Source organism: Chionomys nivalis, chromosome 4 (genome assembly GCF_950005125.1).
Source record: "Chionomys nivalis chromosome 4, mChiNiv1.1, whole genome shotgun sequence".
Classification (NCBI taxonomy): domain Eukaryota; kingdom Metazoa; phylum Chordata; class Mammalia; order Rodentia; family Cricetidae; genus Chionomys; species Chionomys nivalis.
This window is the reverse complement of record NC_080089.1, coordinates 116173806-116199578: the sequence shown is the minus strand read 5'-3', so window position 1 is coordinate 116199578 and position 25773 is coordinate 116173806. Positions and strand designations below refer to the sequence as shown.

At 48.1% G+C, this 25773-nt stretch overlaps 1 protein-coding gene across 4 annotated transcripts in view; it reads right to left on the bottom strand.

Annotated features, from left to right (window-relative positions):
• Positions 1-16319: 16319 nt before the first annotated feature.
• The window catches only part of Mobp (myelin associated oligodendrocyte basic protein), a 32446-nt gene continuing 22992 nt past the window's right edge, over positions 16320-25773 (bottom strand). The window contains exons 3-5 of one of the 4 annotated variants that reach the window (XR_009057022.1): positions 24880-25102; positions 18776-18852; positions 16320-18653 (exon numbers count right to left, since the gene is read on the bottom strand). The gene's annotated coding sequence lies outside the window, so the exon portion shown is untranslated. The remainder of the gene's footprint in view (positions 18654-18775; positions 18853-24879; positions 25103-25773) is intronic. The other 3 variants (XR_009057023.1, XR_009057021.1, XR_009057020.1) reach the window with 3 other exon arrangements.

Here is a 25773-nt window from a genome sequence, read left to right as displayed (position 1 = left end):
CACCAGAGGCAGGCTTTGAGGGTTTATAGACTTGTACGTTTCCAGTTCACTCTTTCTAGTTTGTGCTTGTGGTTAAAGATGTGAGATGGAGAGATGGCTCAGAGGTTAAGTGCACTGGCTGCCCTTCCAGAGGTCCTGAGTTCAATCCTCCCCCCCACCAAAAGGCGGCTCACTACCATCTGTAATGAGATCTGGCGCCCTCTTCTGGCCTGCAGGGATATGTGCAGGCAGAACACTGTATATAATAAATAAGCAAGTAAACATGTGAGCTCTCAGCCTCTGCTCCTGCCACCATGCCTGCCGCCTGTTGCCACACCTCTGTTCCAGCATCAAGGGGTCTTCTCCCTCTGGAACCATAAACCAAGATAAAGGCTCTCTTCCTGAACCTGGCTTTGGCCACAGTGTTTTATCACAGCAACAAAATAATTAATACAAGGCCAATGAGAGCCCCTGCCTCGAAGAAGGTCAGTGCTGTTCCTGAAGCTGATACACAAAACTGTCCTCAGGCCTCTACATGCACACACTCACATGTGTACAAACTGACACACACACACAAACACACACACACACACACAGATTTATTGACAAGCATTAAAAGAAGAGAAAGGACACATGCACACACATACACACTAACAGAGCCAGCTAGAACTCTTCCAAGTGTGAATAAACACTCATTTATTCTCCTTAATTGAGATGGCCACATTTGTATTCTTGGGAAATGGAGATGGGGTTGAAGCAGAGGGAAGAAGACAGAACAGTTTGGGGGGCAGGGATTTCTGTTGCGGGTGGGGCTATGCAGGAATTCCATCTGTGCACAGATACAATCACACTGTCACCGGCCACGCTGTCCCTCTCTACCTGGGTGGGCTCCTGTTGAGTCACAAGCACTGAGGTTCTGCATATGAATTCCTGTGTTTGCTCTTAGCAGGAGATGAATGCCTTTCTCTAGCATCCTAGAGAGCCTCTGAAAGTCTCCAGTCCTGGCCCTGAGTCAGCTCCTACCCGGCATAACTCTGCATGTTGGCGAGGGAGGAACAGGTCCTCTGCAGACATCCTCCATTCTCCCACCCGAGGTGAAGAGCTGTGCGCTGCACACAAAGAGAACTCTGAGAAAAACAACATCGCGAGCACCCTGCTGTGTCAACAGAACCCCGAGGACTCTGCTGGTCGAGAGGTGGAAAAATCAATAGACTCTTTAAAAATGTAATGCCGGCTGCTGAGCCGTCTCAGGAAGGGCGTTCCAAGGAGGACCACCAAGATCTGAGAGAATGCCACGCTCACTCCTGGCGAGAGTAGACTTGGGAAGAGGGCCCTCTAAGGAGGAACTAAGACACTCGGGCTTTTCCATGTGGTCTTTCCTCTCTCCCCAGTCACCCTCTCCACAAGCGCCCTCAAGTGCCTTGCCCAACCCAACACCAGCAGTGGCTCTCAGAGCTTGACCTTGTGTCAGATTGATTCTGTGCTGAACCCCTCATAAAACATATAGACACTGTTCACCAAAATGAGTTGCAAAGACTCTTCTCTCTTTACTCGACCCCATGTCATTTCCATGCATGTGTGTGTGTGTTGTGTATGTGCTTATCTGTGGGGTTTTACCCCTCCCCATTTGTGTGTGTGTGTGTTTGTGTGTTGTGTGTTGTGTGTGTGCTGTGGTGTGTGTGTGTGCTGCGGTGTATGTGCTGTGTATGTGCTTATCTGTGGGGTTTTACCCCTCCCCATTTGTGTGTGTGTGTTTGTGTGGTATGTGTGTGTGTGCATGTGCTTATCTGTGGGTTTTTTAACCCCCCACTTCCATGTGTGTGGGGTGTGTGTGTGTGTGTGTTGCATGGTTTTTGCATGTTTCTAACCATGGAGCCCCAGCAGGAAAGCATCTGAAGGATGACTGTGACTTGGGAGCCTACCCGAGCACACTGGCACACTTACATGCAGGCAGAAAACACGTGACTGTTTCGTCTATGAGACCAAAGACAGCTGGCCAGGTTCTTCCCATCTCTGCCAACAGCAAAATGTGCTGTCAATACAGAATGGTTTGGGCAGAGACACCTTGCATAGCTGCTGCAGAAGTGTTGTGATGCGCCAGGCTCTCCGCCAGAATACACTGGAAGGGCTGATAATGGTGCGGCATCTTGGTCTCTCCAGTGCTGCTCTTTCTGTATGCAGGGATCCTGCCAGCTTGGCAACAGGCCACACACCACATCACACCTTACACAGGGGGAGGGAGCTTAAAGTGTGGACACAGTCAGGACTCTAACCAAGGTCATGCCATTGGTCTACAATAGATTGTAAGGCTAGAATCCTATTTACTCTACAATACCTGCCTTTGGTCATTACAGGTACCACATTGAGACAGGTTTTCTAAGACATGGTTGACTTCATTTGTGATATGGCTCACCATGAAAATGTACTAACTTAAAGAGCCCCTCAGGGAGCCAGATAGATGGCTAACTTAACTGCACCACTCTTCCAAAGGTCCTGAGTTTGATCGCTAGAACCTATATCAGGTGACTCATGGATACCTCTAGCTCCAACTCCAGGAATATCTGATGCCTCTGACTTCACATATACCACACACACACACATACACACACACACACACACAATTTTAAAAAGACTTTTGTTGACTGAGATTTCTGACCTGCCTGGTCCCACAACTGTTCAGTCCCAAAGAAACACACAGAGGTCTACATTAGTCATAAACTGGTTGGCCTAGTAGCTCAGGCTTCTTATTAATTAATTCTTACATTTTAAATTAGCCAATTGTTCTTGTCTATGTTAGTCACATGGCTTGGTATCTTCATCAGTGAGGCAGTCACATCTTGCTTCCTCTGCGTCTGGGTGACGACTGCAGACTGACTCTTTCCTCTTCCCAGAATTCTCCTGAACCAATACTGCATCCCTGAGACATGAATACAGACATACATGGGGATGGAGGCACACAGAGGTACAGGACACGGGGATGGAGGTATACATGGGGATGGAGGCATACACAGGGATGCAGGCATACACAGGGAGGAGGCACACACAGGGATGGAAGTGCACACAGGGGTGCAGGCACACACAGGGATGGGGGCACACACAGAGGTCAGGCACACACAGGGATGGATGCTCACACAGGGATGGAGGTGCACACTGAGGTCAGGAACACACAGGGATGTAGGCACACCCAGGGATGGAGGCACACACAAGGGTGCAGGCACACACACATAGCATCATGAGCACACATAGGGATGCAGACACACAGGGATACGGGTGCACAGCGGGATGCTGAGACAAGGCTGCTATGATCAGCAATGCTGCAGTAGAATATGTTCATGAAAGGAAAGTAACACTGTTAGAAATTAATCCATTTATCTCTTGACTTGACCATACTCTTTCACAGCGCAACAGTTGTGAATATCGGAACATGTGACAGTCACTGCCAGACAAACAAAATCACTAAAGTCTCATTAGAAAACTCATCCATGGCTGTCCATAATGTCACTTTGACTGAGCTGTATGCAGTGTCAGACATACAATATATAGAGACTAACTTCAGAAGAATTTCCACATGACTTAGCAATGGGACAAAAAATTCACTGTGTGGATCAGTCTATGAGGCTCCTGCCACACAAACACGAGTACCTGAGATTGGATCCCAAGAACCCATGGAAAAGCTGGGTACAGCAGCAGGTATCTGCAACCCAGCACTGGCAGGGAGGAGGGTTAGAGATTGGCACACCCCTAGAGTTTGCCGTCTAGTCAGCCTAGCTGAATCAATGAGCTCCAGGTTCAGTGAGATTCACTGCTCAAAAATAAGATAGAGAACCATGAAGAAGCAGAATTGATGCTGGCTTCACAAATACATACATTCACTTACACACCCTCAAATGCACTCGCAAACTCCTATATACTGTACACATCATTGTGTGTATGAGTTGTATTTACTGCACACAATCATTGTGTGTATGGGTTGTATATACTGCACATGATCATTGTGTGTATGGGTTGTATATACTGCACACAATGATTTGTGCTAGGGTTACTTCTGTTATAACAAAATACCAGGCAGAAGCAAATTTGTGAAGGTAGGATTGATTTTGGCTCAAGGTTTGAAGAGATGCAGTCAGTCGTGGTGGAGAAGGCATGTTGGCAGAACTGTGACGCAGCTGACCCCATAACATCTGTCATCATGAAGCAGAGAGAGAGAGATAAACACTAGTTCTCAGCTAGCTTCCAATTCCTCCTTTGTGTTCAGCTCATGACCCCAGCTCATGGGACAATGTCACCCACACCCAGGGTGGATGTTTCCTCCCCAGCTAAACCTTTCAGGAAACACACGGGTACACCAGAAGGTGAGTCTCCTAGGTGACTCCAGATCCAGTCAACCTGACAATGAAGATGAACCACTGTGTTTGTGCATTTATATATGGGGCCTGGGCATGCATCTCAGATGGTAGAGTGCTCACCTAGCATGCAAGAAGCCCTGGGTTCAGCGGTGGAGCACACCTTTGGTACCAGACTTAGGAGCTGAATGCTCAAGTCATCCTCTGCAACAAAGTGAGTTTGAGATCAACTTGGACACATGAGACTTATATATTATATTAATAAGCATAGTTGTTGTTGAATGAATTGTGGCTATCTTGTATTTTTTCAAATTAATAACTAAATAGTTTAGGAACCTTGTGGGGGAAAAATGTACATTTTGTTTCTGAGATAAATGTGCAAAAATGGCTCATCCCTCAACACAACAAAACACAGGAATAATCAGATTCTTAGAGTTTAGCTTGCCTTTCTGTGACATGCATTGTTCGAGATTCTGTTATCTGCAAACATCACCGAAAGCCCATATCCTTCTGCTCCCCACAGAGTTTACTGCCCAGCAGGAAGATTCCACCTTCCGTGCCTGTTGGCAGAGGGGCACGCCCACTCCACAGAGGGTTCCGTGGGCTGCAGGCATTTGATGTGCTCTCTCCTTGTTGCCAGACAGCAATCTAGAGGGAAACCCAAAGACGAGGACTCAATTGCATTCTCCCCCACTACTGGGAAAACTTTTCATGCTTGTTTGAACACAATGGGTCTGCTTCATATTCTTAGAGTGTATTCTCCTTTGGGAAATGCTAATGATGTCCTGATAACATTTACATTCAACACCAGTAAGGAAACCGTAAGTCAATTCTCCTTTTTTTACATTGTATTCATTTGTATGTGTATGAGTGGTTTGCCTACTACTCTTGTGCCACATGCATGCAGTACCCACAGAAGCCAGAAGGTGGCATCAGATCCCTGGGGTTGAAGTTAAGAGTCTGAGAATCAACCCAGAGCCCAGATTACTTTATGTTAGTCTGTGGCATTGGGTTATGAACTTGTGTAGGGTAAATCGACTAGCTACTTTTGATTTCAAGGCTGGATTAATGGCATGTTTATATTTGTCATTAATATATAATAACATTCAAAGGACATATATAAGTTCTGAAACATACATTTGCAGCTGAGAGTTATTACCATGTGACGGTCACCATTTTAATTAATCCTATTTAATTCACATTACGCTAAGAAAGTCTGAAGTCTTCCAAAGGGCTTAGAATAAAGGGTTCCCAAGCATTCAGTAGCTACAGGTAGAAGGGATTCTGATAGCATCTCTGATCAAACTGCAGTGAAGTCATTATTGGCTGCATATTGTGAATTGATTTAAAAGGGGGGTAACACATGTGTGTGGGGTGTTGCACTGCAACACCTAATCCATGCGTGCTATTCCGAGCATCCCTGCCTACAAGGGTCACACCGAACCACGTGGAACTATTTATTAAAGACAGCACTTGATTGGTCCCTTCCCCTCAAGGGGAAAAGGCCCTGTCCAGTTCTAGAGAGCCTAACACTCCACAGGTGAGACAGTATCCTGCATTGTGGGCCTCAGTTTCCCTCAATCCCACACAGGAACAAAAAGGGGCTGTCCTGCTGGCTCAGCAGGTGAAGACATCTGTCCTCAAACCTAACACCTTAGTTCAACCCCAGGACACAATGGAGAGAACCAACCCCTGAAACTGGTGTCCAGGGTCAAGTTAAATTAATTGAGAGGATAAATAAGTGTGCATACAGGAGGAGATTGGAGAGTCCCATTTCACAGGTCTAGGGAGATAATAAGTAAGGTGCTTGCTCCATAAATGTGAGGGCCTGAGTTCAGGTCCCCTGCACCTACATAAAAAGCTGGACATGACCTTGCATGCCTGTAACCTCAGCACTGGGGACTGGAGCTAGGGACCCTGGAACTCACTGGCCAGACGATATAGCCAAAAGGTCATCCCCAGGTTCAGTGAGCGACCCTGCCTCAAAAACTAAGATAGGTCTGGCAAGATGGCCCTGTGAGTGAGGGTGCTTGTCACCAAGGCTGATGACTTCAGATCCGTCCCCAGGACACACACAAGGGAAGGAGAAAACCAGCACATACGAGCTGTCCTCTGAGCCCACGTGTGTGCACAGAGAGAATGCGGGATCACATGGAGGGTAAATGTTCCTGACCTGTATAAGATATTTAAATGACCTGCTGTCTCTTTTGCCAAATCAGAAACTATTCGAAAGATGTCAATGCAGGGTACTAAGCATCAACTGTCTCCTCATAAAGGAACATCTTGCACTGGGACTTCTGAGTCAACTACAAAACACTTCCCTGGAAACAGACACAAAGTTGAAAGCCTGAGGCATCAAAGATGGAGAAGACCCAAGATGAAAGACCAAGACTTTGAAAGCAAATAAACATTTGCTGACAAATTTTCCTCTGTTAAGCCTTCAGTCCTGACACCGCACCTGCTTTACAGCTAACAATATGAGTTCAAAGGCGGGGAAAATCGGCTTGCCAGGCTCCTTGGACTGGATCCCCAGTGTCTCACACGCTGAAACAGAGAGAGAGCTGGGAGAGCAAATTCCACCAAAGCTGTTGCCCTAAGACCTGTGGGCAAACATTTGACTTTAACATTTTATTTTTCACGTCGCATGAGACAGCCTGACTCATAATTATAAATATCCAACTTGTCCTGTCTCTGGGATTCCAAGGGTTAACCCAATAGTCCCAGACACTAGAATGTCACCAGCTGAATACTGATGTCTCTGAAAGCCCTTTCTGTGAAATGGTCTCATTTAATTGAATCTCAAGCAACCAAGGATGTATCTGATACACTTCACTTGTCTAGTCCTGGGCAGAGAAGCCAGAACACACCGTCCTTTGTCTCTGTAGTCCCGGGGTTGACGTGGCAGCCACAGACGAGGACATGCCACTGGACTGGCAATTCCCTTTGTGCATAAATCTAGAAATCCCCAGGAACTTCCCAGTCTGCCAATAGTCCCCAACCCTAGAAACAACACAGAGAAGCCAGAAACGGACAAGTAACCAATTATGAAAATCAGGTAAACAGCTGTACTCAGTAAATCAGACACATCTTTGGGGGGAAAGAGTCAGAAGTGGTGACCCCACGTATCATGGACTAGCCCTGCTTTAAAAGTTTTTCTCAAAAGGGAAACATTTTCTTCCCTCTCCCAATGTGTATGTGTGTGTGAGTGTGTGCATATATGCATACATGTACATGTATGTATACATGTGTGCATGTGTGAGTGTGTGTGTATGCATGACTGTGTGTGTGCATGTGTATGCATGCATTGTATGGATATGGGCCTGAGGTCATCCTTGCTCCTCAGCATAGCATCCATCTTGTTTGTGTTTTGTTCTGTTTTATAAGTAGGGTCTCTCACCGGCTAGCCCTCACCTAGTAGACTAGCTGCCCTGTGAGCCTCAGGAGCACGCCTGTCTCCACCTCCCCAGAGCCAGGATTCCCAGCATGCAACATGACTGCTAGATTTTGTACATGAGATCTTGTGCTCTTTGCTGACTGTTGAGCGACGCTGTTCCTGCAGAGAAAGGCACAAATGTCTACTCCTTCCGCATAGACTGTGGTGGTTTGAATGAGAAAGCCCCTCTCAGGCTCAGTCCAGTATTTGAACAAGAACGGCCCTCGCAGGCTCAGTCTGGTATTAACGAGACCTTAGTTCCCAGGTGGTGAACCAAGCAGATGCTTGTTTTCTACATTTCAGAGGCTGGGGAGTCTAAAAGGCATAGCTACCATTGCTGCCAGCCTCGTGAAGGCCTTTCTGCTTTGCCACACACGGTGGAGCGCGTCATTCGGCAGTCTTGCCACACACGGCGGAGCGCGTCATTCGGCAGTCTTGTCACACACACTGTGGAGCACATTGTTCAGCAGTCTTACTCCTCTGGTCTCGCAGCACTTACCGTGAAGGACTGGGTGTGGCCTCATTGGAGGAGGTGTGCCACTAGGGGTGGGCTTTTTTTTCCACCTTTCCCGGTTAGCTCTCCCTGCCTCATGCTTTGTCTCAAGATGTGAGCTCTCAGCTCCTGCTCCAGCGCCATGCCAGCCTGCCTGCTGCCATGCTCCCACCATGATTGGTGATGGACTCACCCTCTGGAATGGTAAGCCCCAAATAAATTCCATCTTCTCTAGGTCATGGTGGGTGTCTTAGTTAGGGGTCCTGTCGCTGTGGCAAGGAATAAAGACCCAAGAGCAAGTCGGGGAGGAGAGGGTTTATTTGCCTTACACTTCAGATTGTAAATGTCCACCATCGGAGGAAGTCAGGACAGGAACTCAAGCAGCGCTAGAACGATGCAGAGGCCATGGAGGGGTGCTGCTTACTGGCTTGCTTCCCATGGCTCGCTGAGCCTGCTTTCTTATAAAACCCAGGACCACCAGCCCAGGAATGGCATTAACCGCCGTGGGCTGGGCCTCCCCCATTGATCACTAATTGAGAAAATGCCCTACAGCTGGAATCTCAGGGCGGCATTTCCTCAACTGAGACTCCTTCCTCTCTGCTGACTCTAGCTTGTGTCAAGTTGACACACAACCAGCCAGTACGGTGGGTTGTTGTTGTTGTTGTTTGTTTTGTTTTTCAAGACTGGGTTTCTCTGTGTAGCCTTGGCTACCCTGGTACTCACTCTGTAGATCAGACTGGCCTTGAACTCATAGGGATCCCCCTCCCTCTGCCTCTAGAGTGCTGGGATTAAAGACTTTTGCCTCCACTGCGCACGGGTCATGGTGTTTATCACAGCAACAGAAAAGCAATGAAGACCAGGGCCCACAACAGGCCAAAGCAATGATCGCACCACACTCCATGTGGTGAGCAATGGCACACTGGGGTTATGCCCAGGAGTACAGGTGGGAGGGGTCACTTAACAACCACTTAATATCACTGAACCCCAGCGTGGGTGGTGACCCGTGAGAGCTGGAAGCCGGGAGCTCACTGCCTGACGAGTTAGATGGGAGAGCCTCAGCCAGGTAGCTCTTCCGTCCAGAGCTTGGGCTTCCATATCATTGGGAGGGGTCTAGTGAAATTCTTTTTATCTTCCTTGAACTTGGGAACTTGTTTACTTAATTCTCAGAGGGCCCCATCCTCCCTCCAGAGAGGAGCTTTTCAGTTCCAAGGCATTTGCTACACAACAAGCCCCTGTTCTTATAAGTTATCCCAGCTCGGATATTTTGTTACAGACACAGAAAGCTGACTAGGATTCTGAGGCGTCTTCCTGGCCTCGCCAGTGCTGGTTCTCAAGGCTGACTGAGGGAGACGAGAGAGACTGGACGGCTGGATGGCTCAGGCCCCACCGCCATCCACTCCCCCCACGCTGTGTGGACATCCTCAGCCCACAGCCTCAGCGCTGACTACAGCATTCTTCTTCTGCTCCCTGCAATTGCTCACAATTCTAAATTTTCTGCCAGGACCGAGTGGATCTCAGCCACTGTTTCTGCAACTCTAGCGGTTTTCATTTGCAGAAAGTCAACCAGGGACAGAGCCCAGAGAGCACTTCTCACCCGCCACAGCGCTCTGCAGGAAGTGGCCATGACTACAGGGAGCAGTGAGACCAGGAGGAGCCCCATGTTCTCGATTGCACAGCACAGGCCTTCCTTGTTCCCCTTCTCCTAGGCTTCTCTGACTCTGAGGAGGAAGCTTGGAGGTTTGTATTTGGCTCTAACTGTAATCCCAGACTCCCTCCATTTTTGGAGGCCCCTCCCCTGTGCCCCTCGAACCATGACCTCTCCCCAGGAAAGGTCAAGACCATTCCCACAGGCTATTTATACGGCTCCCCAGAAAATAAACATAAACACGTGGTTTTCCTGCTTCCTCTCTGGTGGTCACATTGGCGGCTTCCAGTTCCCCTCGGGGCCACCCGGTAGCGCAGGTGTCTAATTAAACCTAGATAATTTTTAATCTGGTCTGATTTGGCTTGATTAGGATTATTTTGTGTCGGCGGAAAGGCTCGGTTAGGAAATATTCCTAACACTAGCAGTGCCCTTTGCTAAAACTCCTTTCTGAAGGATGAGCTTCTCACTGGGCATGGAAAAAAGTTGGCCAGCTCAGCTGGGTTTGACCTGCGCCAAGCCGCTCTTCCTTAATACCTAGTAACCCTGAGAAAAGTCACTCAGACTCTGTCCTGGTTGTTTCTCTATGACAAGATGCCTGACCAGAGCACTTCGAGGAAGGGTTCATGGCTTGAGGGTGCCATCCAACATGGCAGAGAAAGCATTGCCTGAGGAGCATGGGGCAACTGTTCCCATTCCTGAAGGCAGGGAGCAGAGACATGGATGCTGGCCCTCAGCTGGCTTCCTCCTTTTTATTCAGGCCAGGTCCCGTCTATGGGATGGCACCACCCACATTCAGGTTTGGCCACAGAAAGTCACTGAAACTAGTTTAGCTGAGAGATGTGCCAACATTTTTAGAGATCTAAGTCATGTCTGTTGTCCCAGCTTCTCAGAGGCCTCAGGTGACAAGACTACCATTTGTGACCACACGTTTAAGAGTAGCTTGGACTAAGGCAAAGGTGCAGACAGAATTGCCTTGAAGTTGAGGCCAGTCTGGGCTATGGAGTCAGAGTCTACTCAGTAAAGTGCTTGCTGCAAAAGAATGAGGACCTGAGTTCAGTTCCCAGCACCAAACAAACAGCTAGGTGTGGTGGGGTGTGCTTGTAATCCCTGCACAGGAGCTGTAGAGACAAGAGCAGCCCTGGGAAGCTCCGGCCAGCCCTGGGGCACTACAGCCAGCCAGTCTAGTCTAATCCATGGGGCGCGAGTCCCTGTGAAGGGTCTTGTCTCAATAAGTAAGCAGATGACTTGAGGAGCACCACCTGCGGTGACCCGTGGCCTCTGCTGAACACGTGTGCTCACCTGCACTTGCGGTTACACACAAACACCCAAGAATTGACTGATGTTTCCTACTCTAGCAGATTTCCAGTACAAATTATTCAGCTGAGGGCAATGTAACCCAACCCTAAAGATGCCGATAAGACACTCCAGACTCTGGAGAGCTGAAGACCTGACTCAGGGTGCAATCCTTCCATGTCGTGTAAGAATCCCACAGCACTACATACATGAAGCAGGGTGTGGTGGCACAGGACTTAGGAAGTAGAGGACGGAGGATCAGAAGTTCAAGATATCCTCCTCCACTACATCATAAATGTGAGGCCAGCCTAAGCTACATGAAACCCTGTTTCAAAAAAAAAACCTTAAAATTTTCATAGGTTGCTTTGTGTTCTTTTTTCCCCTTTTAGTTAATGTAGAAAGTTAGATAATTTAAACTTGAGTTCCATAAACTCATGCATAAGTTATCATCATCCCTTGGGAATTAAAAATAGATATTACACAGACATATACATACATGCATGTATATTTGAGTAGAGAATTCTAATAGAAAATGCTAAGAGGTTTTTGTTTTGTTTTGTTTGTGTTTTGTGGTGCTGGGACACGCGTGCTGCCACCGAGCTGTACTCCCAGCTCTCTTTCCTTTGTCTGTGCTTTGACACGGTTCATGTAGCCCAGGCTTGCTTTAAACTCACTGTGTGGTCAAGGGCAGCCTTGAACTCCTGATCCTCCTGCCTCACTTTCTGAGCGCTAGGTTCACAGGCCTGGGCCCCCACACCAGACTGGAAGTGGGGACTTCTTGCCCTGGAAGGAAGCTCTGAGCTGACTCTCTTGCAAGAACTGTGCTCGGGCAAAGCAAACAAGCATAAGCCCAGTGCATGAGGTCAGCCTGGACCTCAAGGAACAGCCAACCTGTGATCCTTGGTTTCCTCTCCAAGCTCAGTCTAAACAGAGAGGACATGATAAGAATCCTTGATCTACTTGATCAAGCTGTCTGCACCCATCTGCCCAAAACTCTGGAGGCCCAAGGTAGAACCGCTATTTCAGACAAAAAACAAAAGTTATCCTCTGACCCCCACACACATGAGCTGTTGCCTCCAAGTACATCCATCCATGCATGCATGCACATATATATGTATATATGCAGTATGTATGCATGGGAGATTTTATGGGTAATGATAGAGGAGGGTCATCTTTCTATCTGTTGTTTCATTGGTTAAGTAATAAAGAAACTGCTTGGCCTTTAATAGGACAGAAAATTAGGTAGGCGGAGTAGACAGACAGAATGCTGGGAAAAAGAAGCCAAGTCAGGCAGTCGCCATGATTCTCCCACTCCAGATAGATGCAGGTTAAGATCTTTCCTGGTAAGCCAGCTCGTGGTGCTACACAAAATATTAGAAATGGGTTAGATCAATATGTAAGAGCTAGCCAATAAGAGGCTGGAACTAATGGGCCAGGCAGTGATTAAAAGAATACAGTTTCCGTGTAATTATTTGGGGGCATAAGCTAGCCATGCAGGCGGCTGGGTGCCAGGAACGTAGCCCGCCACTCCTTACAACAGAGTGGCACACGCCTGTAGGATTTGCTGAAGGATCTCTGAATTCGAGGCCAGCCTGGTCTACAAGAGCTAGTTCCAGGACAGGCTCCAAAGCTACAGAGAAACCCTGTCTGGGGAAGAATAAAAGTAGTGGAGACAGAGAGGCTCTTTCTTCCTAAAATGTAACCACAGAAGGGAGGAAGGTCTGTAGCCCCTGTGTGCCGTGGTCCCTGCGTGCCGTGCGTGGCCCCTGCGTGCCGTGGCCCCTGCATGCTGTGGTCCCTGCATGCCATGGTCCCTGTGGCATCCTCTCCCTTTCACTCTCCAGGCAGGAGGTTTCATTCTTTCTGCCTAATACCTCACCACCTCATGCAACTTCTCTCCTTCCCATTTTCCAGTGCATCAATGTCAGGAGCTATTTTCCCAAAAAGTATAGTAGGGACTATTGTCCTAAGGATGTTTGTGGAGAGCCCCACACCCCAACTGTATTGAGAACTGTTTGTTGGCAGAGCCCACCCCACACCCAACTATCTAGAGAATTGTTTGTGGTTGGAATCACAAAAGGAACTATTCCACTTGCATAGGGAACACTAGGTGTGTCGACTCGTGACCGACTCGTGACCAAGTGTCGACTCGTGACCATTGTTGCAAGATCCCTTCCTGCCCTTGCCATGCCCCTGCCCCCATCCCAAGCCAAATTCCTCATTCAAGGGCTATATAAGCCACAACCATTTCACTAATAAAGTGAGACTTTGACAAGAGAATTTTGCTTGGCCTCGTTCCTCTTTCCTGCCCATGTCTTTTTCAGATAGCGCCTCTTCCAGACCCTGGAATAACTGACCCGCTAGGCGGGTTACACATCAAGACTCATGTGTTGGAGCCAGGCTCACAAAAGAGCTCAAAGCTGCATTTGCCACAAAACACCTCCAGCTGCATCCACAGAGACACGGGCTTTGGCAAGAAAGACCTGAGTGCCAAGTTAGCATACGGCAATCCATCTACAGGCTCTGTGAGTGGATGAACCACTCTGCAGGCCTCTTCTGCTGACCTCAGGTTCTCGAGCTCACACAAAAGCTGGAAGAATGCTGAGACCATGGAGTGAGGACTCCGAAGCTGTGCCAAGTGAATTCTGGGTAGGCTTCAAAGGGACTGGGATTGGGAATCACTGGGCGATCCCCTCCCCTTGGCCTGTCTCTGCCATCTGAGCAGAAGGGCCCTCGACCTGTCTCTGCCCTAGAATTAGACTGGTTCCTGGCCTGTCCTGGCTCCAATAATCTTTCATGATTACTAGGTAATATTTTCAAGATGGTTGCCCTTTGTGGGGAGGGGAGAACAGGTTTGGATTTTTTTTTTTTAATTCTAGGATTTTCCAATCTCCTAGGAAATGTCTGAAGGCTCCGATGTGATCATCTCTGCCATTGTCGTTGTTCGAGAGTAGACTGGCAGGGGCAGGGGGAGGCAGGGGAAGCAACTGGCTCAAAGGACCTGACTACTGAAGACGTAACTGGAGGACCCATCCTGACAGACAGCTCAATCTTCCCAACATTCATCTGTTGCATCATGGAGTAAATCTGATCTCAGCTCAGCTTCACAAAGGGTGTCGTGAGAGGGTATATATACGACTCACTGTTTCTAGGACTTGTATATTATGTACTTCTATCCAATCAAAGAAACTTGGCCTTCCAAGTTAACACCTTCAACTGGTGGTGGAGAGGGATGGGGTGGAGGTGGGAGCGAATGACCTTTAATGCGAAGCTGCAACCAGTGCTCCCTCTAGTGGCTGTTTATTCAGGTGCCAAGGTCTTTAGGGAATAGGCTTGAAATCCAGAAAGGCTGTGTGGGAGAAGGGTGGGGAGTGGGCGGTGCTAAATGGTCCTAGGACTGAACCAGCTCCTAATGACTTAGACCCATAGATCAGCGCATCTCTCAAGCCTCTTTGGAGAAGCTTCTTTGGCAGTAGATGGTGATTAATACAGAGACCCACTTGGGGCAAGATGTTGGTTGATGGCAAGGCTCTAATACTGGACACCAGTATTTATGTCACTGAACACAGAGAAGCTGAGCTGGTACCCACCAGTAGGAGCTTCATCCCTACTGTGTAACACCCACAGTACTGGAAGATACTCTGCCCACTACCAGAGGAGAAAGACGGGCATCAAGGTCACCCAGCTACAAGTGACCAGCCTGTAAGTGACCACCTAGTACAATGGTGGCACAAACATCATGGGAGTAACCGATCACTTTGTAAAATTGGATGTAAGGCCCGCTCCAAGAGAAGGAACTCATACCTGAAACTCATAAAGTGACCAGGAAGCTGAGAGTAGGCTTCCCCATCCCCCTGACCTGTCATTCTGCTAAAGGAACATGGTGATAACTGACTCTTCATCTCACACTATTATACCCATAGATCAGAGCACTGCCCGACCCACGTCAAAGGTGTTTCTTCTCAAAGTAGATGGAAACAGAGAGAGAGAGAGAGAGAGAGAGAGAGAGAGAGAGAGAGAGAGTTTGGAGCACTCGGTCCTAAATGGAATGTCTTCTTAAGGCTCCCGGAGCTGTGTGGAGGAGAAAGTGGAAAGATTGTCAGAGCCGGAGGTGATGACCGCCTCCAAGAAAGCAGTGGCTTCCAGACACAGCAGGATTGATGCAGATATAAACTCACAGAGGCTGTGGCAGCATGCCTAAGATTCAAGCCAGATGGGTCCAGCCCTGAGAAGGGAAAGCGGACATGGGGTCCCTCTCCAAACTAGGAAGTTCTCTGCAGTTGACATCTGCTTTAACAGGGAAAAGCGATTTCCTCCAGTGGAGCGTCACTGGTCTGCACACCACACTGTAGGGCGGCCCTACCAGGAGCAGTCAGTTGGCCAACACAGAACACACTCATCGGTGGTTTGTGGACTTTTTGTTTTGGTTGGTCTTTTGTTTGTTTTGATTTTTGTTTTGTGTGTCGGGGTTTTTTTTAATTTTGTTTTTGTGTTGTTTTTTTTTTTTTAAGAAAGAGAGAAAAAACACAGTTGGGTGGGTAGGGAGCTTGAGAGAATCTGCAAGAAGTTGGTGAAGGGAAAAACAATAAAACATACTGTATGGAAAAAATTAAAAAGAATGGAAGCCAGGAGGTGGTGACATATGCCTTTAATCCCAGCACTCAGGAGGCAGAGACAGGTGGGTATCTATGAGTCCAAGGCCAGCCTGGTCTATGGAGTGAATTCCAGAACAGCCAGGGCTACACAGAGAAACCCTAACTCAAAAGAAGAAGAGGAGGAGGAGGAAGAAGGAGGAGAAGGAAGAGGAGGATGAGGAGAGGAGAAAGAAGAGGAGGAGGAAGAAGAGGAGGAGGAGGCACAGCAGGACAAAAAGACTAAACTGAAAATGATGGTATCCGGGGAAGTCCCAGTCCCAGCAAGGTCGGCCCCTGTCCCTGTCGTTCCCTCAGCTCCCCACAAATGCTGGCATTCTGCCTGCTTGCCACACCAAGCAGTTCTCTTCAGGGGGACAGTTTCCACAAGCCACTGCTGGGGTCCACTTTTTCCCTCATGCCCCGCCCCACCCCAGGAACTTCTGGACTTATTTTAATTGCTTTGACAGGTTTTTTAAAACGTAGATCCCTATCTGTATCTTGTTTCCCTAAAATGGTATTTAACAGATTTCCCTCATGCATTTATTTCTTATGACATATATAGAAAGAGATTTTTGTCTTAGAAAAATATTTACTGTATAATTCTAGATGTCTTTTTCCCAGAAACCCTTAGGTTTGATATGCAATTACATGGTTCTCATTAAAAAAAAAAAAAGATGGCTTTATTTCTACCAGGTATTGAAGATAACACACATCTGCCACCTGCACCAGGCCCATCGTTAGAAATGGCTAGGCATTGCCCTGAATGTGGGCCAGAATCTACCTTTTAAACTAGAATTCTGTTACACAGAAAAACATCACATAACTATCACACTGTGTTTCAGTTTTGATGCCCAAGGCACAAGACGCTCAGTCGACCCCCACCAGCTTCAAGCAATCTCCAGGTAGTTTTGATCCATCCCCAGATTTTATTTCTACAGAAGACAGACAAAATTTAGCAGTTTCTGGTTATTCACGTTAACGGGCTAATATCCAGTGCTGGGCATGGGTTAACACACATTCCATGTCATGGGGGTGGCGTAGAGGGGATGGTGGAACAGCGAGCTCTGGGGATGGAGTCTCGCTTTGCTAAGATCAAGGTGGTTTCCTGAATGGGTTGGGGCGAGGCTCACCACAGGGCTGCTATGTGCTCCTATCCCATTCCCGTTCTTCCCAGCCCAGTTACTCAGGAAGGTGATGGCCGTGCCAGCTCACCGTTGGAACCTGTTCCTCAGAGACGTTGTCACCTTAGGTGTTCATTTAGCACCCGAGGTTCTGCATGAGTTGTTACACAGTTAAATTCCTTGCCTTCTCATTGGAGCTTCCACGGGGCCACACTAGAGCTTTCAAGGGGCCACACTGGAGCTTCCACGGGGCCACACTGGAGCTTCCACGGGGCCACACTGGAGCTTCCACGGGGCCACACTGGAGCTTCCACGGGGCCACACTGGAGCTTCCACGGGGCCACACTGGAGCTTCCACGGGGCCACAGTGCTCTCCTGTTAGGACGCCAGGACCCTTTGGGTATCTTGGGACGGTATTCGGCCTGCTTCTTCTTGCTGGGGCGCAGCATTCTCGCCACCTCTTCCTTCCTCCTTGCTGTCTTCCTGCCACTCCTGATCCACACCTTGAACACGGCCCCCGTCCTTGCACTTGAATCTGAACCTTGCCAGCTCTGGCTGTGAGGATGCAATGGTGGCCTGTGGGGTCTGCAGGCATCTGCCTGTGCTTGGCCACGCCAGCTCCCAGCACAAGGTCATTCCTGATGCTCCTCTGGTCCCTCCACCAGGTTTCCCTCCACCATGACACTGTCCGTTTTACATCCCGCCACATTCCCCAACATCCTATTGTCCCTTCCTACCTACCTGTTCCAAAAGGGAAATTTGAGAGCTGTGTTCCAATAGACTCCCTTTTCTCCCATGTCAGGAGCCATCACAAGCCAAGGACTCTAGCCCAGACCCAAAACAGATTCAAAACAAATGTTTTTGGTGTTTAAGATTTATATAACCAACCATGGAAGCATCCCAGGCTGCTAACAAATTTCCCATTTACTCTCTCCAAACAAATGTATGTCCAGCTGGTAGTGTTAAACCATTCCTGTGTAACTTTTAGACTGGGTTATTTCTTCAAGCCAGGAATTATTTCTTATACTTTTATTTCTGAGAGGGTTTGTTTTTAATATCTTTGTATTTTACTGTCATTTTTAAATCCTATGGCATTATAGAAAAAGTATGATATCTTATGATTCCTCCTTATTGAGCAATAACCAATATAAAACTGTGGGCTGTCAATATTTATGCATAGGATGTCATACTGGGCTTACTGCCTGATGCTTGCTTTGTATAGTCCTGGCTGTGCTTTCTGGACTTTCATGCTTGACAGGGTCTGTCTGACGGATTGACTTTTAACTGCTGGTTAGGACATTACTTGCAGATATCCCAGAACTGATTCTCTCACTCCCCTGTGGGTAGACGTTTTGGTTAGTTACATTCTATGTTCCTCTCTTAACTACAAACCTTGATCTTTTAAACAAATTTGTGTATTTCTCTCTTCTCTAAAAGTGTGTAAGTTTTCTCCAGGATGGATGCCTAAAATTAGTTACTTGGTTAGAGGTTTTAAGATACCCTGCCTTGCTAGTGTCCTGGAGTACAGTGGTATTATGGCATGTGTTATGACAACGTATAAATCCCATCGGTAGCTTCTAGGACTTTCTTCACATTAATGCCAACGCTGAACAGTTTCTCTTTTATATTTGCCATTTGGATAGCTGTGCAACACGAACTTGTTTTGCACATCCCTGAAGACACACGAATCTTCAGATAGAGGTTCCTGAGTCCTGGGCAGAATAAGCAGACATAAATCTGTACTTAGTGACATCGCAGTCATCGTATGTTCAGAACAGCAGGGACGAAGAGGAAAATCATTTTAAAATAAACGAAAGGAAAAGCAGAGTCTTACCATGAGTCGAGAAGATTGACGGCAGATCTCTTATCGGCAGTTATAGAGGGAGGCGGTGGGGTGGTATCGTCAAAGTGCTGAGGGGAGAGAGAAACTGTCAACTAGAGTTCTAAATGGGGACATTGAGTCCCCAGTTTTCTCCTGGCGGCTGCACCTCTGCATTTCCCATGGGCTGCCTGCATTCTTCAGAAGTGGGTACCCCACTCTGATGAAAGGGATGGGCATGACTGTGAAGGAAGAAGGCGAACCCCTGAACCCTGTGGCCTTTGGTCATTCAATTGATCCCAAGGGTAGGGAGGTCAGTACGAGGGGCAAGATCCATGGATGCCCAAATCCCAGAAACCAGCCCAACCGGCTCCCGCCAAGCCTTGGAGATGTAGTTTGTTTGTTTCTGAGCTTCCTGGGAAGAACATTTCTGAGATTTAAACAAAAGAAGATATGCCAAATAAGACTCATAGAACATGAGAGAAATAGTACAACATAAGGGGTTACAGACAGAGCTGGCAAGATGGCTCAGAGGGTAAAGGTGCTTGCTGCCAAGTCTGTCAACCAGAGTTTGATCTTGGGTCCCCTGTGATAGAATGAGAAAACTGACTCCTAAAATTTGTCACCTGACTTGCACACACAACACGCACACACACATGCATGAACGCACAAACACACACAGTAAACACAAGTTCCAGCTAGATTAGAAATACTGCTTTGGTTTACTGACTGTAGCTGTAGACTTGGTAGAGGCAGCCACAAAAGCACAACAGACCAAAGCATTGCTCCCCAGAGAATGAATTTGGTAGACCTATCTGCCAGCAACTTTCTCACCCAGGAAACAGAGGAACTCAGTTTCTCTGTGCGCATTCCCACCCTAAGCACAGAACCACACAGACCCCCATGTCCTTGTCTTGCATATGTATGCTCTATTGGGATGAAGAAACAACACGGTCCATGATAATGACAGAACCACAGGGCTGGGCAGTTTCTGGAAGGTCCTGTAATGGGAGTTCTTCACTGAACGGGTAAATGACTCAAAGGCCACAGGCTGAGCTGATGGAATGACGTCATTGGTTAGTGCCAAAGCCACAAGCTGAGCTGATGGGATGACCTCAGATTTAGGGAAAACCTGGATCCGCTAACTCCAAAGTCACCTGCACTTCCCCATGACACAACATCACAACCTCCATGATGTCCCTCGGAAAGTCAGTCAGCATTTGGAGATGCTACACCATTAGACTCTAAGCTCTTTCTTGGTCTACACAACAGCACTGTTGGACGGGCAAGGCAATTATCACCATTTCCCTTCTACCAGTCAAGAAAGTGAGGGGTTAAAAGCCTCGTACAAAGTCCTGCTGTATCCCGGTTTCATTTCTGTTAATGTGATGGCGTATCTTGATTTAAAGAAGAAGGAAAGAAGGAAGGAAGGAGGGAAGGAGGGAGGGAGGGAGGGAGGGAGGGAGGGAGGAAAGGAAGGAGGGAGGGAGGGAGGGAGGGAGGGAGGGAGGGAGGGAGGAAGGAAGGAAGGAAGGAAGGAAGGAAGGAAGGAAGGAAGGAAGGAAGGAACAAATTTTGGGGGAGAAAAGGTTTATTTTGCTCACAGTTCCAGGAGATAGTCCATCACTGCAGGAGCTGGATACAGCTGGTCACACCAAATGCCAAGTCAGGAGGAGCAGAGAGAAATGAACTCAGGCATGTTTCTTCTCAGCCAGCCTTCTCCACTCTGATAGCATTATTTTATTAGCATGCATGGGCAGCCCATATATGGTGGTTCTGTTGATCTTGTCCATATTGGACAAGTTCATGGTCTAAGTTGATGAGGACGACTGACCAGGTCTCTTCCTCAACAGGGCACCAGATCTCATTACAGATGGTTGTGGGCCACCATGTGGTTGCTGGGAATTGAACTCAGGATCTTTGAGAGAGCAGGCAGTGCTCTTAACCACTGAACCATCTCTCCAACCCCCTCTGATAGCATCCAGAGCCCCAAATCCAGGAGTAGGGGCAGCCACTTTCAGGCTGGGTCTTCCCTCATCAATTAATGAAATCAAGGCAGCACCTGCCCCCAGACATGCTCACAGCCCAACCTGATCTAGACAACACCTCTCTGAGACTGTCATGCCAAGGAATACCCCCCAAGACATGCTCACAGTCCAACATGACCTAGACAACCCCTTAGTGAGACTGTCATGCCAAGGAATACCCCCCAGACATGCTCATAACTCAGCCTGATCTAGACAACCCCTCTCTGAGACTGCATGTCAAGGCAGCCCCCTCCGACAGCCTCACAACCCAACCTGATCTAGATAACACATCTCTGAGACTGTCATACCAAGGAATACCCCCCAAGACATGCTCACAGCCCAACCTGATCTAGACAACCCCTTAGTGAGACTGTCATGCCAAGGAATACCCCCCAGACAAGCTCATGACTCAGCCTGATCTAGGCAACCCCTCACTGAGACTCTTCATGTCAAGTTGACAATCATCGGTACATTTACATTATTGTTTCATCGGCCAATACGAGCCCCATTGACCATGACATGGTAATGAGTAGACTGGCTATGAACTTGAGGGCCGACACTTCTGTTTCTGTCTTTTAGATATAGTGTAACAGTGTTTAGGTTTCTGGATTCCAAGGTAGATGGGCTCCTGTAAACTATGAGTGAAAAACAGAAATTCTTTCACCCCTACAAGACTTTAAATAAGGGATCGACATCTTGAGACAAGTAAATTATATATTTATGAATAAAATCATACGAACAAGTCTGATTTTGTTTTTAGTCATATAAGATTACTGCCCTGGGCCGGGCGGTAGGGGAATACATCTTTAATCCCAGTTCAAGACCAGCCTGGTCTATAGAGCGAATTCCAGGATAGGCTCCAAAACTACACAGAGAAACTCTGTCTCAAAAATAGAAAGAGAGAGAGAGAGAGAGAGAGAGAGAGAGAGAGAGAGAGAGAGAGAGAAGAAGAAGAAGAAGGAGGAGGAGGAGGAGGAGGAGGAGGAGGAGGAGGAGAGAGGGAGGGAGGAAGAGAAAATACAATTCATTCAAAAGTGAGGGGAGCTGGGTGGTGGTGGCGCACGCCTTTAATCCCAGCACTCGGGAGGCAGAGGCAGGCAGATCTCTGTGAGTTCGAGGCCAGCGTGGTCTAGAAGAGCTAGTTCCAGGACAGGAACCAAAAAAAATGCTACGGAGAAACCCTGTCTCGAAAATCAAAAAAAAAAAAAAAAAGTGAAGGGAGAGATTAGGGTAAACTTTGTAGAGGTGATTGGAGTGACATCTCTATAGTCCTCCCTTCTGCCTTCATTCCTCGTGTCCCCAATGCCGCCACCTCCCCACCACCCCAGTGTGAACTGGCTGTCTCGGGTCCTACATAAGGCACACAGGAATCTGATGCTTCAGACAAGGGCTGCCCACACCCCACCACTGAACTCCAGAACTTCCTGTAATCTACAATTCTCTTCTCTTTTTTCCCCCTTTCCAATCAAAGGGCCCCTTGATTGATGGGGGTCCCCCTCACTGGTGTTCCCAAGCTCCCTCCTGGATTCTTAGCTCCATGACTTAATGGTCCCACGCCTCTTCATCACACACACTACAGCCTTCTTCCCCAGAGCATTTGGGGGGGGGGGTGGGGCAGGAGGGGTTATGGTTTTTTGAGATAGGGGTTCTCTGTGTAGCCCTAGCTGTTCTGGAACTCACTCTGTAGACCAGACTGGTTTCGAACTCACAGAGATCCACCTGTCTCTGCCTCCCAAGTGCTGGGGTTAAAAGTTAAAACCCCTCAAGAGCATTTCAGTATGGTGTAACAGCTCCCGAGATACTGACCCAAACCCTGTCTGCCCTCGACGTCCTTAAAGGCCAAGCTGAGGGTGCTGCATTTACATTCATGAATTCCTGAGCCTCTTTCCCAATTTCTTCACACAGAGGGGCCCCTGCCAAGGTCACCAGCAATGCTTTATGGACTACAATAGATGCCTCTGATTCCTCAAAAGAACTCATACTTCCGAACATTACTTTAAGGCTATTTTTAAAAACAAATAAACATTCTTCCAGTCAACAAGTATTTATTGAATCCATATTAGTCCCAGACAACTGAAGATGGCATAAATCAATTCTGGCAGACATGGGGTTTACATTAGGCAAGGCATTGATGCAAGAACTAAACAATAAGTAAGTGAACAGGATGATTCCAGAAGACGCAAGCAAAACCTAGAGAGACAGAGCCGGGTGACGTGGGAGAATCTCTGAGATGATATTTGAGCTGAGGGCACCTGCACACGAGCCATGGGCCAGAGCACGACAGGGTCTGAGCAGGAAGCTTGCAGCCCCAGGAAGGGCACCGAGGACAGATGGGCACATTTGTTCATGTGTACACAAGAGAGAACAGAAAGAAGAAACCGTGAGGTCTTGCTGGGCCTAAAAACTGGCCAATAGTCTCCCAAAGTTAATCCCAACACACACGGGCACACGCGCACACATACACATCTGTCCACAAGAGTCCAAGGCAATCTGAGGCGCTTCCATCTGGCCCGGTCTCTGTCCTCACAGCAAGTGTAGATGTGAGGTACATGCAAGTGGGGTGGGGTGAGGGTGGGTTTCTGGGGTTCAGAACAAGAGTGCATACTCAGGATCATTCTTTCCCAGAAATCTGAGACTACAGATCCTGGGGACAGACCAGAGCAAAGAGATGGAAATGAACCCCCAACCCTACTCACCCTATATAGTTGGGCCCAGATCCCCTTATGCGGGAGGGAACGGCCTTGAACTCAGGGAAGAGGTCTTGGATTTCTAGCTCTCTACTCCCCAACATACCCTTTACTCCTTTGCAGAAGGCCAAGTTCCGTCCCCATTCTTCTTGATCTGTTTTTACCACAGATTTAGATGTGGAGGGCCAGCCAGGGAAAACCCTGGGGTGCCAGGCCTCCTCTCCCCCCAGGAGTTTGGAGAATATGGATTGGAAAACAAAACTCCAAGCACTCTTTCTAGACCTATGTAACGGCCTAGAGACATCTATGATGGAGGAAGGTCATTGGTTAAAAAATAAAGAAACTGCTTGGCCCTCATAGGTTAGAACATAAGTGGGTGGAGTAAACAGAACAGAATGCTGGGAGGAAGAGGAAGTGAGCTCAGACGCCATGCTCCCCTCTCCCGGGCAGATGCAGGGCAGCTCCTCTCAGAGGCAGACACAATGAAGCAAGCCGCCAGGTCAGACATGCTAAATCTTTCCCGGTAAGACTGGTGCTACACAGATTATTAGAGATGGGTTGATCGGGATATGAGAATTAGCTTGTAAGGGCTAGAGCTAATGGGCCAAGCAGTGTTTAAATGAATACAATTTGTGTGTTGTTATTTCTGGTGTAAAACTAGCCGTGCGGGAGCCAGGCAGGACGAAAAGCAGGCCCACAGCTCCACACAACACATCTACCTGGGCTCAGGGTCCCTCATGGGAGGGCAGAGGATGGGACAACAGGGCTGAAGCCGTAAGACCTTTCTAACGCAGAACTATCCAGGTGACTGCTAACTGTACAGGTGACAGAGCCCAGGTGATGGCTACCTGTACAGATGACATAATTCCAAAGGCAGTTCTTTAAAGAGGTTGTTCTCACCCAGACCTGGGCAGGAGTTGATGCTCACCGTGCCCTGTGTGAGGATGGAGACAGGGGCCTGCAGAGGGAGGCGGAGGTTGCTGCTTTCCTCTGTTTCTGATACAGGTTAGCTACATCTGACTTAGCATGACTCTAGGGACATCTTAGTACTTAAGGATCATATGACAATTTGTACCTTATCTGAAAATCACCCGGACCTTCACCAGCGTCCACTCTGGCTCTGGCCCTGAGTAAGGACGTTCAACAGAGAGCACATGGCATAGGAACAGGAGGAGCCGGACAGAGAGTTAGGAAGGGAAAGGTTGAAGGATACGGGGATACAGCGGAATAAAGAGACGGAGGAAAATGTGTGGATTAGCTCTGCAGACCTTTGCCAAGGACCCTGGAGGTGTCGCGCACCTGCCAGAGAGCAAAGGGCTGCGGATGAGACCAAAAGATCCCTCTCCTGAGCTCTGGAGCCCAAGGGTCCTCTCAGGCCCTCTATGGTACAAAGGGCCCCCCTCACCTCCAGGCAGGCTGCCCTGAGGCTCCCACACCGTGAGGACTGAGAGCATCTGTAGCTGTCACGTCAGCAGGCGTCTGACCCTGCTTCATCCTTGAGACCAGATAGTTTGTCTGAGGGCAGATGGCTTGCGAAGTAGTAAGTCCACAGGCGGAGGCCGTCCATTCACGGGAAATTCCTTCTCGGTCACTTTTTTCTTGGGGTTGACCTGCTCCTCCTTTTCAATCTGATTTACAAAGAGAAAAAGAAAATCTCATGAACTGGCAAGTGGTGTCCACTTCCTGTGCACTATTTAATACAATTGTGACTTGATGGACCTTTCTCAATGATGTATTTATTTTTACTGTGTGTGGGTGGAAGAGAGAGCACGCACGTGCACACACGCATGGGAGCACCATGTGCATGCAGTTTCCACAGATCCCAAAAGGGGCACCGGAACTGAAGTTACAATTTTGAGCCACCATGTGGGATGCTGCAGACTGAACTCAGGTCCTACAAGAGTAGGAGGGACTTTTAACCACTGGGCTCTGGTGCTATTTTTCTCCTCAGAAATTGGCTTTAGAGCCCCTCCTTGGTTTCTCAACTCTTGTCGTCTCTGAACAAAACAGACACGATTTTTTTTTTCTGCATTGAGCCTAGGAAAGTTAATAGTCTTTTAAAATCCTCCTGTTTCTATGCATAATGATTTTTTGGTTTTCCGGTTATTTGTCGTAAGCAGTTTTGCAACATGGAAGGCAGTGACAGTACACTCCAGTCCTAGATCAGAAACAAAAAGCATTTTACTGCTTGTGATGGTTGATCTTCACTGTCAACTAGCCTGGATTTGAGTCACCAAGGAAACACACCTCTGTGTCTATGGGGGTGTCCCCAGAAAGGTTTAAAGGAAAGGACTCAGCC